This window comes from Nicotiana sylvestris, chromosome 9 (genome assembly GCF_000393655.2).
Source record: "Nicotiana sylvestris chromosome 9, ASM39365v2, whole genome shotgun sequence".
NCBI classification, from domain to species: domain Eukaryota; kingdom Viridiplantae; phylum Streptophyta; class Magnoliopsida; order Solanales; family Solanaceae; genus Nicotiana; species Nicotiana sylvestris.
This window is the reverse complement of record NC_091065.1, coordinates 173,677,138-173,697,989: the sequence shown is the minus strand read 5'-3', so window position 1 is coordinate 173,697,989 and position 20,852 is coordinate 173,677,138.

Sequence of the window (20,852 nt, the reverse complement as noted above, 5' to 3'; positions counted from 1 at the left end):
TAAAAATGGTTGAGTAGTAAAACACTGGAAAATAACATGACTGAGTTCAATTAATAAGTCAAAACAGTGAGGAAATTGTAATAAAATCCCCAAAGGGTACAAATAGTTGGCACGAAGCCTAAATATGGCAATCAACCCAAATCATGATGATAACAAATAAGTTTCAGTCAAATACGCGGTAAAATCATCAATCGGGACGGACCAAGTGACAATCCCCAATAGTACACGATCCCACGCTCGTCATCAAACGTGCGCCTCACCTCAATATAGCACTACGATGTGCAATCCGGGGTTTCAAACCCTCAGAACATCATTTACAATCATTACTCACCTCGAACCGGCTAAATCCCTAGCTCGCGACGCCTTTGTCCCTCGAATCATCCTCCACGCGCATCAAATCTATCCAAAATCAGAACGAGAACATCAAAATATGCTAAGGGAACAAAGCCCAAGCGAAAACAATCAATAACGGGCACAAATCCCGAAATTACCAAAACCCGAGCCCTGTACCCACTTCTCAAAACTTAGAAATTTTCACATCAATAGATTCTTTATCTCCCCACGAGTTCATACATATCAAAATTTCTCAAATACGACCCCAAATGGTCCTTCAAATCCCAAATCAAAAGTCCAATTTCTCAAGCCCTAGTTCTTCAATTTTAGGCTTAGTTTTGATGATTTTCTAGGTGGAATTCACAATATAATCGAGTTTTTAGTCCGAAATTCTTACCTCCAATCGTTTCCCTTGAATCCCTCTTCAATCTCCTTCAAAAATCTCTCAAAATGAGCAGCTGTGGGTGAAAATAGACCCACATTCGCGAACAAGACGACTTAAAAACATTCTGCCCAGGCCTGCATTTCCTTCATCGCGATCGCGACACTCCCCTCACGATCGCGAAGAGCAAATCTTAAACTTCCCAAAATTACACTACGCGAACGCGACAAGGACCACGCGAACGTGATGACCAGATGAAATAACCTTACGCGATCGCGGACATAACCCCGCGTTCGCAATGCACAAACGACTTGCCAAAACCCAGGTCCAATTGACCCTACGCGAACACGACTTCCCTCCCGCGTTCGCGATGAATAATTCTCCCATCATGCGATCGCGAGCCTCCAATCACGAATGCGAAGAGCAACTGGACGCCCTCCTCGATTCCTTCTATGCGATCGCGAGATACTCTACGCCATCGCAAAGAGCAATATTCCTGCAACACTGAACCTGCAACTTTCTGCTATCTTTTAAGGCACAAAATGGTCCCATTGACCATCCGAAACTCACCCGAGGCCCCCGGCACCTCAACCAATGGCACCGACACATCCTAAAACCTTATTCAAACTTGTTCCAATCATCAAAACACCTCAAACAACATCAAATCACCTAAAACACATCGGATTCAAGCCTAAGTTTCCAAAATCTTCCGAAATATGCTTTTGATCAAAAACCCAACCAAACCACGTTCGAATGGCCTGAAATTTTACACACACATCCCAAATGACACAACAAAACTACTGCAACTCTCGGAATTTCATTCCGACCTCTATATCAAAATCTCACCTATCAACCGGAAAACGCCGAAATCTCAATTTCACCAATTCAACATAGACTTCCAAAATGCATACCGATCACGCTCCTAAGTCCCAAATTACCCAACAGAGCTAGCCAAATCATAAAAATTCCGATCCGAGATCATATACAAGCAAGTCAAATCTTGGTCAAACCGTTCCAACTTAAAGCTACAACTGAGATCTCTTCTTTCAAATTCATTCCGATTTCCCTGAAAACCAAAACCAACGATTTACATAAGTCATAATACATCACACGGGGCAAGTCATGCCCGAGAACTGGCGAGCGAAGTGCAAAAGCTCAAAGTGACCGGTCAGGTCGTTACATCCTCCCCCACTTAAACATATGTTCGTCCTCGAACGTGCCCAGAGTTGTTCCAAATGCCAACCATTTGCTGAATAACCTCGCCGTGCACATACCCGGGGGTGATCCCATGTCACCCTATCTAACATAGGTCTGATAACACCTTGTAACTGAAATTACACAATCCAATATAGCCCATAAACCATAGAACCGTATTTTCACTTCTGAAACCATCAATACGGTCAAAACCCCACATCTATACTCTGAATAGGCCTGAACCAGCTGTAATAACCCATGCCTGCAACCTCAGGTGCAATTATATGATATACCACGTAACGCAAACACATGTAGCGATTACTTCCATTCCCAGCAGCTGCACACAACACCTGAATATCGGTCGAAAATCTCTTATCAACTAAAGTTTCATTCCAACACTTTTATATACTACCAATGATGACTAAAACATGCAGTAAGCCATATCCATTTCTCCGATCGACCATTCATGAAGCCACTTCTCCCTAGCAATTACCATAGTATTTTCCGAGCCGAACCTCGATATTATCCTTCCAACATGCTGAAACCGAATCCGTTCGTATTCATTAATGATCCTAACGATCTCTTCTAATCAAACACACTACTCTGGTGATATGACACATCAATACAGGCCTAAGCCACAACTTGCATAATACGCGCACCAATAAGCAATGGTCCGAACATACTCAAATCATGAAAATGACCCTAATGAAAGAGCTGTCCCTCAAGCTCACCAGTACCATCACAACACAAGGCTGAGAAAGAACACAAGAATCTAACCTGCTAGGTCATAGCTTCGCTGCAATGCTCGATCCTATCCAAACACTGCTCCACATGAAACACCTCAAGTCACTATGCTCGAAATCGACAACCACGCACAATTTGATGTCTGGAACCAAAGCAAATCATTACACCCATGGTGAAACAAATAACATATACCACGCAAACCCGATAGGACATAACTGATACGCCATTCACCGAGCAACACCCGATTACTCTTCCCGCTCGACTGCCACTATGAAACTCCAATATAGCCGCACCATACGCTCCTATAACCAACAACTCATAACGCCTCGCAACACAGAAGGGTAACTCATAGATCTCCCCATATTACTAATAAACTCAATAACAATCGGATCAACACATCCCTTAACAATACAATCCGGAGCCAACCGATCCGACTCAAGTTAGAACACGCATCCACATTGGCTTGCCAATGAAACCCCTTTATCAAGGAAACCTAGAAGCTTCTCCTTCAACCCCTTTAACTCTGCCGGTGCCATACGATATGGTGCTCGACACCAAATCAATACCGGAATCAACAACCTTACCCGACGACATGCCCAGCTGCAAGAACACATCTGAAAAGCCCCTCATCACCGGAACTGAATCCATATGAGGAACCTCTGCACTGACACCCATCACGAGAGCCCAAATAAGAAAGACACTCCTTCCCAGCCATTCGCTAGGTCTTCGATTTATAGAACCACTCCAATAGGACGTAATCCGCCGAACATCGCCACTCAATCCGTGGCATTTCCAGCATAGCCAATAGTGCCGCCTTAGCACAATAGTCCAGAATAACACAACACGGAGACAACCAGTCTGAACCCAATATCACATCCAGAATCCAACATCCCAAGCAACAAAAGATCCGCTTGGGTCTCCAAACCTCGATAGTCACCATACCGTGCCGATACACACGACCCACAACCACACATAGCCTAAATATGAGAACTTCTCGTCTCCAAATCCCTATGGCACATGAATCACCGTATCCGATCCCAATTCCGCCGTCCAATACATACCACACCTCTAATACCCAATCATTCCATGAGAGATAATCTAATTTTCCTCTGTGCTACCAAGCAAACTCGAATATCCGCAGTCGATCTAACAAGAAAGTGTCGCAATACTACCGAAGTACCATCAACCTAATCACATTGCCTTTTCTAAAACATATACCGTCGTCAAATCACTCCATTTGACAATACCATTTCCTTAATCATCTGAAGATCATTCCCTTAGTCATCTGAAACTGCCCGTGTTGTCTAAGAATTTTGTGACCTTCCTTTCAGAACCGAACCGCAGCCTTACACACGCAATTCTCAATCATTTACAGCATACTGAATAACCCATACCATCCTAGGATAACCATGAGAACTTCATATCCCTTCCGAAACGCAAGCAACTATGCATTCCACTAGCCAAGAACTTCCCCATTCCATTTGCACAACACTAACTCATCAGGATTGAATCCTTCTAACTCAACCGAGCTACGCATTCCACCAAAACCCAAGAGCATTGCCGCGAAATACTTGCAGAAACTCATTACTCCGTACACACCCAGGGAACTGATCATATCCTTACCATACCGATCCGGCTTACTACTAAGCTGTACTATCTATCCGAGTTTCCTCCTGATTTACCTTCAACTTGATACTCCTTCTTGCCATAACATCACAATTCCTAAACCCAGACTTACCACATGGGACCCATGCATAAAGCCATACTGTCTAAGGCTCATAAGCCGCTGAATACTTTCTTAGACATCCCCACAAGAACCTCATTCAAAATGCTTTACTCTGAAGAGATATCCTGTGAATCTAAATCCCTTACCTTTACCTTCCTGATACTGATACATAGAATCCCATAATTAACATAGAAAATACCACAAGTCTTGACATCTTCGAACGGAAACTCAGTTTCTAACCACATATACAACTTTAAGATACCCAATTGTTACATGTAGAATCTTGAACACATTAGAACCATCCTCGAGAGTCATTCACTCTATTCAAACTACAATTAGCCTGACCAAACGAACAGAACCACCCGTGCCTCAATAGCACTCCGACGCTGCTGAGTGTAACCTCATCTCAAAATTTTTCCTTTACTCGAGCCACCCTCGGTCTCAATTTCCGTGGGCCATAACTGATTCACCCAAATGCCTCAAACTAGAACTGACATAGCACCTAGCCGTGCAATTAACTACTCAATAGCAGAATCCCCCACTTGGCTCGAAGCCATAGATCAAAATACACTCAATAACGCATAACGCTTATACTCTATTGATGCCATAATACCATAGTGAGATTAAACTCAAATCCTTTGCAGGCTTGGGAAAACACAGATCATCAGGTACCTTAAATCTTTTGCAAATCTCGCATTCACTCTCGCAACAGTTAAACCCACTCTCTTAAGCCACCCAATTTAAATTACAGCACATATCTTTCACTTACAATTGAGATCTTCTATCAGGAAACATAAAGATTGCATAAACTTCCGAACACTCCTCAAGAGATAACCCACCTGCTTCGCCTCGAACTAACCTTTCCACATACCTTCCACTGTCATAAACTTTACGCAGTCACTTAGTCTTCCTAAGTCTGAACTCATAGCACAACATGAAATTTACTTCACTCCCAACTTAGAAACATGAAAAGATTCTTCACACGCCCATAACTCGGGGCTATACCTCGAATCAAGATGGAAATCAAGCACCTAATAGTTCTTCTATCCTATAGCAGACCCTTCTCGTTGCTTCCAATCATATGGATACATCTCGCAGTACTAACATACTCATCATATAGCCATCCAGCTATCACTTCCACTAATAGGGACAATACCAAACATATAAGTTCAAAAACACTTACTCACACAATCAACACCTCAGTGCTCAAGCTATAGGAAAAATCTGCCCTCAAGCCCTCCAGACTGGCCCAACATCAACTCACAGAGATCACATGTTACCCCTCAATAAGGGAATCTTAAGCCATCGATGCACATCTGATACTGAGTGCTTATGCGCACATACGGCCGCCTAAAAGGAATTCAAAGAGTTACATTTTAAGTTGAATCAAGGACGCACGATAAGAATTCAAGAATTGAAGTTTTTCCTAAAGGTTCTGCAACCTCTCGAGGATAAATATAGACATTTTCGTACCGATCCGCGATACTGTACTAAACCTGCTCATGACTCGTAAGACCTATGTAACCTAGGCTCTGATACCAACTTGTCACGACCCTAACCCCGAACCCGGTCGTGATGGCGCCTTTCGTGAAGACAAGGCCAGCCAATTAAACCCATTTCACTTTTTAAAATAATTAAATAATATAAAAGCAGTCTATACATGATTTAACAATAATAAGTAGCAGAAATACAACCCGACACAGCCCTAACCGGGGTGTCATAAGTCACGAGCATCTACTAGGGTATAAATACAACTAAAAGTCTGAAGTATACAAATACAGACTAATGAGATAAAGAGAGAGAAAAGCAGAGCTGCGAATGCCGGCAGCTACCTTGCTAAACTCTGATGACTCTGCCTCCGATCATCCCAAACCCGCTACCAAGTATATAAATACCTGAATCTGCACACAATATGCAGGGAGTAAAGTGAGTACTCCAACTCAGTGAGTAACCAATGTAAAAAAAGACTGAAGGCAAGAAATCACGTAAAGCATATCGAGATGATGTATAGAAGCAGTTCAAAAACCAGTAAGAAAGCAGTGAAGCTGTAAAATCTCTTAATAACTCTTAGCTCAGTTTAAACTTCTTTGAAAATGAATTTCCAACAGTTACGCAAATGAATGCAAAACAGTTAGTGCAGATAAGCACAAAAATCCGCCCCTCGGGCACAAATACCATAATTTTACAAGTAAAATTACAAGTAAGAATGAAAGATAAACACATAAAGGTTCGCCCCTCGGGCACAATATCAACAACTCCGCCCCTCGGGCAATATCTCAAAATAATACCAGCCCCTTGGACAATCACATAGAACGGTACCAGCCCCTCGGGAAATCACATAGAACAATACCGGCCCCTCGGGATATCACATAGTACAACATCAGCCCCTCGGGTTATATCTCACATCACAATGGATACCCGCGCTCACTGGGGGTGTACAGACTCCGGGAGGGGCCCCTTATGACCCAAGCACAATATCAAGCCATCTTGTGGCATCAAATCTAGGCCCTCGGCCTCATATCAATCAAGCCACCTCATGGCGTATATATCTCAGGCTCTCGGCCTCATAAATAATATCAACAAGCCACCTCGTGGCGTACATATCTCAAGCCCTCGGCCTCAAATCAGTATCAGTGTTTTCTCATAACTAGGCCATCGGCCTTACTCAGTCAAAAATACTCACAAGCCCCTCGGGCATTAGTAAAACAGTATTTCTTAGCCCAAAACATTATTTAAAATATCATTTAAGTCTCAAAACTGAGTAAAAATGGATGAGTAGTAAAACAGTGGAAAATAACATGACTGAGTTCAATTAATAAGTCAAAACAGTGAGGAATTAGTAATAAAAATCACCGAAGGATACAAATAGTTAGCACGAAGCCCAAATATGGCAATCAACCCAAATCATGATGATAACAAATAAGTTTCAGTCAAATACGCGGTAAAATCATCAATCGGGATGGACCAAGTCATAATCCCCAATAGTACACGACCCCACGCTCGTCATCAAGCGTGTGTCTCACCTCAATATAGTACTACGATGTGCAATCCGGGGTTTCAAACCCTCAGAACATCATTTACAATCGTTACTCACCTCGAACCGGCTAAATCTCTAGCTCGCGATGCCTTTGCCCCTCGAGTCGGCCTCCACGCGCGTCGAATCTATCCAAAATCAGAACGAGAACATCAAAATATGCCAAGGGAACAAAGCCCAAGCAAAAACAATCAATAACGGGAACAAATACCGAAATTACCAAAACCCGAGCCCCGGTCCCACTTCTCAATACTTAGAAATTTTCACATCAATAGATTCCTTATCTCCCCACGAGTTCATACATATCAAAAGTTCTTAAATCCGACCCCAAATGGTCCTTCAAATCCCAAATCAAAAGTCCAATTTCTCAAGCCCTAATTCTTCAATTTTAGGCTTAGTTTTGATGATTTTCTAGGTGGAATTCACAATATAATCGAGTTTTTAGTCCGACATTCTTACCTCCAATCATTTCCCCTTGAATCCCTCTTCAATCTCCTTCAAAAATCTCTCAAAATGAGCAGCTATGGGTGAAAATAGACCCACATTCGTGAACAAGACGACTTAAAAACATTCTGCCCAGGCCTGTATTTCCTTCATCGCGATCGCGGCACTCCCCACGCGATTGCGAATAGAAAATCTTAAACTTCCCAAAATTACACTATGTGAACACAACAAGGACCATGCGAACGTGATGACCAGATGAAATAACCTTACGCGATCGCGCACATAACCCCGCGTTCACAATGCACAAACGACCTGCCAAAACCCAATTCCAATTAACCCTACACGAATGCAACTTCCCTCCCGCATTCGCGATAAACAATTCTCCCATGCTATGCGTTCGTGAGCCTCCAATTGCGAACGCGAAGAGCAACTGGACGCTCTCCTCGATTCCTTCTATGCGATCGCTAGACATTTTACGCGATCGCGAAGAGCAATATTCCTGCAACACTGAACCTGCAACTTTCTGCTATCTTTTAAGGCACAAAATGGTCCGATTGACCATCCGAAACTCACCCGAGGCCCTCGGGACCTCAACCAAAGGCACCAACACATCTTAAAATCTTATTCAAACTTGTTCCAATCATCAAAACACCTCAAACAACATCAAATCACCCAAAACACATCGGATTCAAGCCTAAGTTTCCAAAATCTTTAGAAATATGCTTTTGATCAAAAACCCAATCAAACCACGTTCGAATGACCTGAAATTTTACACACACATCCCAAATGACACAACGAAACTACTGCAACTCTCAAAATTTTATTCCGACCTCTATATCAAAATTTCACCTATCAACCGGAAAATGCCGAAATCTAAATTTCGCTAATTCAACTCTAAACCTTCGACGGACTTCCAAAATGCATACCGATCACGCTCCTAAGTCCCAAATTACCCAACGGAGCTAGCCAAATCATAAAAATTCCGATCCGAGATCATATACAAGCAAGTCAAATCTTGGTCAAACCCTTCCAACTTCAAGCTACAACTGAAAAGTGTTCTTCCAAATTCATTCTGATTTCCCTGAAAATCAAAACCAACGATTTACATAAGTCATAATACATCACATGGGTCAAGTCATGCCAGAAAACTGGTGAGCGAAGTGCAAAAGCTCAAAGTGACCGGTCAGATCGTTACAGTTAGTTAAATGCACTGTATGAGTGTTACGGGGATAAAAGAAAGTGCCACTGGGAAGACAATCAAAATATCAGTTCAGGAGCAACCCTACAAGCACAAGGTCATGGAGGTAAGTAACTACAGATTATTATAGGAAAGGAAGGACATCAAAAGGTCCGTAATAAGCTCACATCTTTATAAGAGTCAAGGGTTCTCCCTAAGTACTACAACAAAAGACTAGCTGAGAAAATAAGGAAGAAGACTGCAACCTAAGCACAATAACCTATAGAGGAAATGATCGTGTAAACAATAGTCTCACAACAACATTGTAAGCACTCCAAAAGAAAGTGGCACCTACCGTGGTTAATGAACGGGAAGTAAAAATTAAAAGTAATATTCAAGTTCATATGAGTTGCATGAAACCTCCGGCATGCTTGGGAACTAAGATAATATAAGTATGCATGCAACAAGGAGACAGAAAGACCAGGAAAAGTAATAGCTTACGTTAAGGAAAGCTAAGAAGGAACGAAAGGGATTATTCGATCAATGATTCCGAATTAGTTACGTTACGGATGTACTTAAGAGTTTGGATAAGCCATGCAACATATATGTTGACAATCATACAGTCGTAGAAGACTTCGGTATAAGTTAAAAGAATGAATTGAGTCTAGGTCATAGACAAAGGATTGAATTATTAGAAGATTGTATCCTGAACATTCCATAACATCCATGAAAGGGCTAAAGTAATATCGTGAGTTGCAGATTGGAAGATAGGTTAAGCCTACATAAAGGCTGATCAGAAGGAAGAGGAAATTAAAGAGTTACATCAACGAAGTAAATTAGGAGTCTGATTGTTGGACCCAGAAAATTATAAAATTCGTGATTGAGAATATTGTAGAATTAATCTTAATATCAAAGGTACAAGAGAGATAGTACAACAACTATATTTTTCAACGGCTCTATGATAAATCCAGTAAGAAGAAGTACCAGTCTCATAAGAAGTCGGTATGAAGCTCCCACCAAATTGTATATGCCCTAGAGGTACAAGTATTATAATAGAGCTTCAAGTTGTGAACGTGAATTATACCTATATGGAAGGGAGGTCATGAAAGAGATAAAAGATACGATGCAAGATTTTAAGGTAAGAAAGGTAAAGGTGAAAAACGTATGAGATACTCAAATATAAAAGGTTTTGAATAGTCCATATTGCAGATAAAAGGCTAGAAGCGCAGGGATTCAGTATCCAGGAATGATAGCAGTGTCGTTAGTGGCATACCTTCCATCTTACGACTTCTAAGTACCGAAAGGTCTAATTATAGAGTAAAGGAAGAGTTAGAGATGATGCAATATCTCGCTTAATGTTCCAGAAAAGCATAAGGGAATTGATCGCAAGCTAAAGTATGATAAAACGACAAGGTTTTAGAAACACAAGAGTAAGGATAAGAAGAAAACAAGTGAAAAGGTGACAAAAATAGATAATTCCTCAAGATTAAGCCTGTGAAAACAAGGGAGCTGATGGTTCCTCTAAGTTATAAAAAGCTCAATATAGCCTGAATGAACTCAAAGGAGTCTATGACTAGTAGCATTTAGAAAAAATGAAATGCTGACCTGGTAATAAAATGATGATATAATTATGACAGATAAAGGATGATGTTTGAGCCTTTGATTAAATAATGATCTGAAGAAAAAAAAAGAGGAGGAGAAAAGATTTCGCGGACGACATGAGATTAGAATACGCATGTAAGGTAAGTCACATTGGGATGTTATAAAGTATGGTAATGGAAGTATAGTATCACCCCTAGATGGATCAATCTAATTACTCCAGATGTCCCCGGTGAGACACGAGCCCTAAAGACGATGTTACATAAGAGATCAAGTCATCAGTAGTAGATGATGGATCAACATTAAAGTGAATCAACAAAAGATGGATTAAAGTTCAACAATATGAGATGAGATTAGACCATCAGTCTTAAGGGTAAGCAACAGGAGTAACCTAGAGTTAGTTGCAGACCTCAGTAACGATAAACCAAAATAAGAATTATGGTATAATATGACCTACATAGATGCAGCAAAATCATATGAATAGATAATCGGGTTTATAAAATAAGATATAAAAATATTCGCAAGTTCTACAAAGTACCGAGCAAAGAACTTCAGTACACCTATAGATGCCCAAAGAGGCATCCTATTAAGCCTTGTATATGTTTACAAAGTAAGGCCTAAAGATTGGCTAAAAGGTGGAGGAAAAAGGAGAGAAGAGTCGCAAAAGCACACTTACAAAGTCACTATCGTAGGGGCTACATGGTAGAAAGTAGCAACAGTTACGAGATTGGAAGGATTCTGACCACAAGTTGTGACGTAAGAAAAAGGCTTAAAGGGGAGAATACCCTGGCCTTTGGATTGATTCAAAGAATAGTTTCCTAAATGTAAAGGAGAATATTAAAGCATTCGCAAGAGCTATGGGTTATGAGAATGATAGGTGCATCAGTCAACATTCGAGGACGAATGTTCCAAAGGGCGAAATGATGCTACGCCCCGCAGTATTACGTCGATATTACGCCCTGCAGTAATATACATGAAATTGTCGTAAGATAATTGACCTCAGTTAAAGGACAAGATTATTTGGAGATTATAAGCATTATGCTATTTCAAACAAGTGAGGGGTAAATCAGTGAAGGTGAGAGGATAAGGAAATCGAAGAAAATGAATTTTTGTCAAAATTTGACATTTTGGGATAAAATATGGCCAGAGCTAAAATATCCGGTATTTATGGACTAGTGCCATATAAGGTACCATATGACCATGATGGTATTATATATACAGTGTGTTAATATGAGTAGTATTTTAAATAATTTGAGATAATTTTTAATGCGGGTAATTGGTTAATTATTGGGTAATGGGGTATTACCCAATTAATTAAAGAATTAATTAGATAAGGATGAGTAAAACCCACGTGGAAGCAAGTAGAGGGGAGTCTAATGACTCTTGCTTTAGGTTCAAAACTAGAAAGACACATGGACTATGCATTAGCCCTCAAAAACGTGGAAAGATTTAGTCATCTTTATAATTGTTTCCAATTGATATCCAATATAAAATTTCCTAATCAATTTAAGCCAACAACATTCTCTTTAAACAATGTCTTAGCAAGCATTTATATCCAAAGTTAACAACTACCACTGGAATAAACATTTCATACAAGAAAGCCACCCAGCATGTAGGCATGCAAACTTATAAATCATGAGACATGCATAATGCAGACTCAACAACCGAATCAGATAGCAGAATTGAACATTGATATCAAAATCCATTATTGGAGGAGATTTTGTAGTTCATATGGGACTTCATGTTAAAATAGCAACGGTAGTTCTTAAAACTGTGAAGAAATTCATACGGATTTTCTCCTACTTTGATCCGCCATTACGTGTTGTCACAATCAACGTGTGTTAAAGGAATTGTCAAGAAAATCGGTTCAGGTATGTTAAGGCTAAGCTCTTCTTTCATTTTGCATGATCTCATAACTACACAAGTTTGATAACGAGTCATAAAGAAAAATTCATATCCCGGAATTTATGTATATTTTGCTAGTCTCGCAAGTTAAATATATTTTCCTAGTTCAGTAAATTACGATATTCTCCTTATCGAGACTTCATATTCAATTGAGTATTTCCTTATTCCGGCCAAGATATCAGAGAGTTTATATATACAGTATTATAATATTTTCTTCACCATCGAGTTATAATTGATGGGCAGGCCCCTATTGGGCAACCTCTGATCAGATGGTAAGTTATATACCGAGCCTACTGTGGCCGAACGCCTATGAGAGAGCCCAGTTGGTCGAGATATAGATCCTAGTATGACCAAGCACCTATGAGCGAGCCTACTACGACAGATCAGTTATATATGTATACCGAGCCTTATAGGGTCGGACAACTATTTTATTTACTATATTGAGAAGGTTGAGTCAATATCAGCAAGTAAGCATATCTTCAGATTATCTTTGACTTCCAGATACTTACAGTTATTATATTAGCAGTCCAGTTTTAGCTTTAGTATATTGCCTTACATACTCGGTACATTATTTCGCACTGATGTCCCTTTTCTGGGGGCGCTGCATTTCATGCGTGCAGGTTCAGACAAACAAATGAGTAGACCTCCTCATTAAGTGTTGCCCGAGTTCAGCTTGATCGGTAAACTCCATGCCTTTCCGAGTCGCCGGGTCTAAAACTTTATGTACATCTTGTGTATATATGTATATATGTTATGAGTTTGTCGAGGAGCTATTCCGATCACAGTATATCCACCAGTAGAGGCTTGTAGACATATCCTGTTAGTTAGTGCAATATGTTGGGCTGGTAGGCCTTTTATGCATATTTTGTTGGTTTGCCAGCTGTAGTAGTTACGACGGCCTTGTCGGCCCAGATTTATATTGATATTTAGTTAGCATTCGCAGTTGTCTTGCAATGTGGCCCATGGCCAAAGTATGACACCACATGTTCAGAGTTCCTTAGTCACAAGTTGCTACGCAAGAATAGGTGAGGCAGGTTCAGGGCATGACAATGTAACGGTAGGCAGTGAATGCCATATTCTCTATAACGAACCATATATACTTAATATTGTAGAATATTCTCCATTAAATGCTACCGGGTAGCAGAAATTTATCTCACCTTTATGAATATCATTCTTTTCGATAACAGAGAAGATCGTTGCCTTCGGACCTGACTGTCTTCTATCTTTGACTCCACGCGTCACTTTATCATGTAATCATTTAATATGAACATATTTTACCCCTATATAGATAGTCCCCCTACTTTCCGATGGCATAACTTTGTGTCACCAGAAAGTTGGTAGAGATACCTTTTTTGGCGAAAAATTCTCTGACCCCTTCTGAAAAGTTTCTGACGGTTGATTAGATGCACATCTCTCCGCATTTAATGCCCCGAACACGCGTTATCCCATGATTTAACACCATTTTTGCCGATTATCGAGGTAGTTATGGTTACGATTTTAGCCGCCTATTCCTTTACGCATCAAACTTCTTTGTTTACACTTCATAACTTTCCAAACTCTCTCGAACTCTCTTTGCTTAACTCATACTTGTCTTCAACTTTCTCAAATCTTCTTCTTTAGTAAAAATCCTTTTCTCTCTTCTGATAACAATGACCTCTTCTTCTAGAAATCCTAGTTCCTCAAAGAACAAAGGTAAAGCTGATGATGTTGTTCCTCATATGGTGAGCACCATCATTCCTAGGAGTCTTGTCACAACTAAGGACTTCAAAGAGAAGTGCCCTACTGTTAATCCTCGCACATGGGTTGTTTGCATATATCCTTATTCTATTTGTCCTTCTAGCATTTCTGATGTGAAGGAAGACTGTCATTTCCCTAATTTAAACATCATCACTCCTGACCTGGCGGAGCGGATAACCTTACAAAGAAGGATTTCACGTATTTTTATACATATCCCTTCACTTTGGGGCCATTCTCTTTGGGCGGGGATCTTGACTCTGTTATCGCATTTTCCATCCACTACCAGGTATGTCTGGTATAAGTACATCCTTCTATATAGAGGACAGTTACTTGTCTTCGGTGTCTATGCTAGGAGACGAGAGAAGAGCTAACATTGGCTCGATTAATGAACCATTATTCCCCCAAGCTTTTCCGTGAGGGAATGACAAATTTCAGCAAACCTGACCACCATGATTTGTTATCCAGCATGGATGATGATAATGACTATGGGTGGATGGAACGGTTCGTTGAAGTTGCCACTAGTGACATCATTCCGGCCACGACTTCATCCTTTCCGGAATTATGAAACCGCGTTTGTAAGTTCACCATTTATCTTTTCTTCTATTAAAGATCGCCCTGTGTCGTTATTGACCCTTCTTCTTTCGCTTATTTCAACAACTCGGTGGATACCACCTAGGGTTGAAGGCTTGAACCAGTGGGTCTAGAAACTTTTAGACGTCACTACGCCCGAGGCCCGTACGTGGAAACCGAACTAATTGTCACGACCCTAAACCCGAACCCGGTCGTAATGGCGCCTCTCGTGAAGACAAGGCCAGCTGACACTTACCCATTTCAGTTTTAAGCGTTTAAATAGTACGAATTAAGTCCAAAACATGATAAATAATCCAAAAGTAAGTAGTTAACAATACAATTGCAGAAGATAAACCCAACACAGCCCGATACCGGGGTGTCACTAGTCATGAGCATCTATCAGTACGCTACAAGTCTGAAATGCCTCCTAAACTATTACAAAATAACTGATAAAGAGATAGAAATGAGATAAGGAGGTAGAAACACGGGACTGCGGACGCCAAGCAGCTACCTCGTGGACTCCGAAGTCTGCCGGGAGCTCTCAACTCGCGCTAGCAGGATCAGCAATGCCTGAATCCGCACATGGGATGTAGGGAGTAAAGTGAGTACTCTAACTCAACGAGTAATAATCATAAATAAGCGACTGAGAGATATGAAAACACGAAAAACAGTGATTCAGTAAAGATACGAAAAATCATATAAGTTCAGTTTAACTTCATGAAATGCCTATTCAACAATTAAACAGGTAAACGACAGACAAATAAGAAAGATAAACACATAAAAGTTTGCCCCTCGGCACAATATCAACAAATCCGCCCCTCGGGCAATATCTCAGAACAATACCAGCCCCTCGGGCTATATCTCGCATCACAATAGGTACCCGCGCTCACTGGGGGTGTGCAGACTCCTGGAGGGCCCCCTTATGGACCAAACGCAATATCAAGCCATCTCATGGCATCATCACTAGGCCCTCGGCCTCATATCAACAAGCCACCTCGTGGCGTACATATCTCAGGCCATCGACCTCATAATCATAATCAGTGTTTCCTCACAACATAGGCCCTCGGCTTTACTCAGTCAGAATCTCACAGCCACTCGGGCAACAATAAAACATGATGCTCAATCCAAAATATCATTTAAGTGTTAAAGTAGAGTAAACATGGCTGAGTCATGAAAATAGTAGAATATAGCATGACTGAGTTTAAGTATAAAGTCAAAATAGTGAGGAAATATCAATAAAAATCCTCTAAGGGTTCAAATAGTTGGCACAAGGCCCAAATATGGCATTCAACCCAAAGCATGATGATAGCAAGTAGATTTCAGTTAAATACACGGTAAAATAGTCATTCGGGATAGACTAAGTCACAATACCCAATAGTGCACGACCACACGCTCGTTATCTAGCGTGTGCGTCACCTCAATATAGTACAACAATGTGCAAATTCGGGGTTTCATACCCTCAGGACATCATTTATAATCATTACTCACCTCAATCCGGTCCAAATCTAGCCCGCGATTCCTTTTCCCCTCGAATCGGCCTCCGCTCGCGTCGAATCTATCCAAAATCAGAATCACGGTGTCAAAATATACAAAGGGAACGAAGCCCAAGCAAAAATAATCAATTTACAACACAAATCCCAAAATTACCAAAACCTGACCCCCGAGCCCACGTCTCAGAATTCGATAATTTTTATATCAATAGATTCCTTATCTCCCCACGAGTTCATACATATCAAAAGTTCTGAAATCCGACCTCAAATGGTCCTTCAAATCCTCAATCAAAGGTCTAAGTTTCCAAGCCCTAGTTTCCCCCAATTTTAACCCTTAATTTCCATTAATTATAGCTATAATCCGTGAAATAATACCCTAGGAACGGGTTTTAGGTCCAAAATCCTTACCTCAATGAAGTTCCCTTAAAATCCTTCTTCAAAATCGTCCAAAAAGCTCCCAACCCGACTTAGAAATGGTGGAATAGCTCAAAAATCGCGAAGGAAATAATTTATACTTTCTGGCCCAGGGATTTCGCATCTGCGGCTAATTACCCTCCTTTGTGGTCAATGGACCGCTTCTGCGGTCATCACTTAAACGACCACTTTCCGCTTCAGCGATCCTTTTCCCCGCACCTGGGCTATCGCAGATGCAGCTCCTTAACCGCTTCTATGGTCCCAGCCTTCCTAGGCCCTTTTTGCTTTTGCGGTCCTTTTCATCGCATCTGCGGCATCGCACCTGCGGTCCCCAATCCGTAGGAGTGGAAACAACAGAAGCAGAAAATCTGCAGCTTCACCAAAATTCCAAACTTCTCCGTCAACCATCTGAAATCACCCCGAGGCCCCCGGGACCTCAACTAAAAACACAGACATATCCCAAAATCTTATTCAAACTTATACCAATCTTTAAAACACCTCAAACAACATCGAATCAACCAAAACACATCGGATTCAAGCCTAAGTTTCCAAAATCTTCCGAATTACGCTTTTGATCAAAAACCAAACCACATCCAAATGACCTAGAATTTCGCACACACATCCCAAATGACACAACGAAACTATTGCAACTCTCGGAATTCCATTCCGACCCCTATATCAAAATCTCACCTATCAACTGGAAAATGTCAAAAATCCAATTCCGCCAATTCAAGCCTAAATCTACTCTGGACCTCCAAAACCCATTCCGATCACGCTCATAAGTCCCAAATCACCTCCCAAAGCTATCCGAACCATCAGAACTCACATCCGAGCCCTCTAACACATAAGTCAACATCCAGTTGACTTTTCCAACTTAAGCTTCCTCAAAAGAGACTAAGTGTCTCAAACCTTACCAAATCCTTTCCGAACCCGAACCAAGAAACTCGATCACATATAGAACCGATAGACAAAGTAATAAGAAGTAGAAATAGGGGAAACGGAGTGATAACTCATGAGAAAACTGGTCGGATCGTCACATTAATCTTGTTTTTACCTTTCGTATAAGGAAGTTGATTAACCATTCTCTCCTGTTGAATCCAAGTCTACCTCAACGCTCGGTTGTTGTCCTTGAGGAGAATGTTTTGGCTAATCTGGTTGATGCTACGAGGCTACTACAGGAGGCTTTTACCCGAACAGGTGTCTCTGGGCCTGCTGCTAGTGCATGTGCATCTTCTCGGAGTCCCCGGCCGGAGAACAAGCAGCCAAAAAGGAGACGTTCCTCCACGGTCGGGGGAAAAAATAAAAAGGCAAATAATGCCGCGCTCAAGCTGTCTTCGGATGTTGTGGTGATGAGCGCCGTGCCCGAGACCATAGACAATGTGGTGATCGATGATGATGGAGAAGCCAGTGAGAAACAGGCTTCTCTACATAGAAGACGACGACTTCCCTCAGCTCAATAGAATGCTCAATCTGTTGAGTTGGTTACACCAACTGAGGATGATGTCTCGGCACTTTAGGGGAGTATGATATGGTGGAAAATGTTAACTCCCGCTTCTGAGTCCCAGTCACCGTGCTCGGTACCATGAGGCTGAGTACCAGGTCCTTGCCGTCTTCTATTGATGAGCAACCAACAACTAGCACTGCATTTGTTGTAGTTGCTTCTCAACCTACAACGCCATCAGCTTCATCTCCTTCTTCACCAACTCTGCCTTTGCCACCAGCAATTGTTACATCATCTCCATCGGTCGCAGTTGCCCGAGAGAAGGATGTCCCTCTTCCCTAGTCCCCAGTTCATGGGAACTTGGGGCAAAATTATGCTGCCCCCTCAGAAGATCCCTAAATGAGGAGGAGCGTCACCCTTTTGGTTTCTACCGGGAGACATTTGCTGTCCTGGCCATGGAACATGCTAATTATCTGAAGTATTTGGCTTCAGAAAAAAGATAGGGATAAAATACAAACTCTCTCAGGAGAGTGTTTGTTGAACAAAGCCATACACAATGCAGCGACGATATAGTCTTTGTTCCTTCTGTTGTTTCTTCTATTTTTGTTATGTTAGGGATTTGAATTTGCATTTTTGTTTTGCAGGCCAGTTTTCTTGCTTTTGAGGGACTCCAAAGGCTGATTCGTGATAAGGAAGAACTTACTTCCGAGCGGTATCAACTTTTGGCTGAGCGAGACCAAACTGCTACTCGCCTCTTAGAACTGGAAGCACGAGCTGCTGAGGCCGTTGAGTTAGAGGCTCGGTTCCAGCAAAGTGAGCAGGAAGTAGTGACCCTTAGCTAGGAGATCGCCTCGTTAGGGCACAATTTGAAGAAGCTAGGGCCAAATGGGTTAAAGTCCATAATGCGTTCTTGCTGTATCCGATCGCGAGGCTGCCTCTGCAGAAAGATTGAATAATTTGGAGACAGCCTTAAACTCCAAAACTTAAGAAGTTACTGTTGTTGAGGCGAAGTATGCCCGGTTGGAGGAGAAGCATAAGAGGACCATCGAGCACAATAGAGTTTTCAGCTCTACTGTCGGCGAGCTTGATGTCAGCCTTTGGGCCACCAAATCTGCGCGGGATAACCTTTTTGCCAAGGTCGACCGACTTAAAGAAGAACTCTAGCACCGAGAGACTTCTGTCATTGTTGAAAAAACATATGCTATGTATAGAATGAGGAGAAAAACCTTAGAAGAGTCCAAAGTGGGCGTCATTGACTTTGATGCCAAAATGGCTAAGGCAGTGAGCTGGAGTCAACTGCCAAAAAGGGTCTTCTGGCTAGGCCTGATGCTACCGATTCTTCTTTCGTTTCTCAGTTCTCGGGAACTGAAGAAGTGGAAGGTGATGATGCTAAAGGACAGAATGTTGAGCCCGCGGAGGATCCACCCACTTCTCCTGGGGTGCAAATGCTTCTCTTCCTCTGGGTTCCGGAGATGTAGTAGCTTAGTTTTTGCTTTCTTTGATTTTTCATACTTTTGTATTTATGCTACTTGGCACATTTGTTGCGAATAGAAGTACTTTTTCATTTAAGTATTTGAGGAAGTTTTACTTTTTGCGTCGAATTGTGCAAGGCTTCGGGTGTATTTTTCCCTGAGAGCATTTGGATCGGGCATAAGTTCTTCCAAAATCAACCCTTTAACATGAGGATTTTATAAGAGAGGGCCCTCTTATGTTTACAGTGCTTTTGAAGAGTACGTCTCCTGTTCCTTACGGCACTAGCATTTGAAGTACTTATTTAACTTTCAACAACAACATACTCAGTATTATCTCACATTGTGGGGTCTGAGGAGGGTAGTGTGTACGCAGACCTTACCCCTACCTTGTAAGGATAGAGAGGATGTTTCGGCTCAGGAATACTTGTTTAACTTTCAAATGATAAAATTAATTCATTGTTCAGACAAAAATAAGATAAAAATAAAAGGACTCTACTTTTTTCCTTTCTTTTTCAAAAGTAGATAAGCATTCGTTTTGCTAAAAGAAATTTGCCATTACTTGTGGCTAACTTGTACAACTTATTTCTACCGGATTGGTCGTGTAGTCCCTAGTCCCGATGATACTTTGTTTTCGGGTTTCATATTCCGGTCGATGTGGCAGTAATTGTTGACGTATCCTCATATCATTACCTATCCCTCCCCTTACCCCCGGCCCCTTGTGTTCAAATACGAATAATGCGAGTTTGAGCACTGGAAGTTTTGCACCTTTGAAGATTCCACTAGTGAAGATAATCTTCAGTTCGATAGAAAACTTCACTTCTCTTAGGAATTTATGCTATCTAGCCAAATATTATCTAACAATCCCCAGTGGATTGCACTTGCGAATGGTCGAATAATCTTTTGCCCAATAGCAAACTTTACTTCCCGGTAGGAACTTTGCTACCGAGCAAAAGATTATCTAACCGCTCTGTAGTGGTTCTTTGCTTGCATGCCTTGTCATTTAAAGGTTTATTTCTGTTGCTGAAGCTTCCTTCGTATTATGTTTTCCGTTGCTGCCTCGTTAAAAACTTTTCTAGAAAAAATCAATTAGGACAAAAACTATCACGCCCCAAACCTGGGGAGGTGTGGCTGGCACTCGGTGCCGTAGTGGCCCGAGCGAACCACTTTGTAACTCATTCATTCCTTTTTAT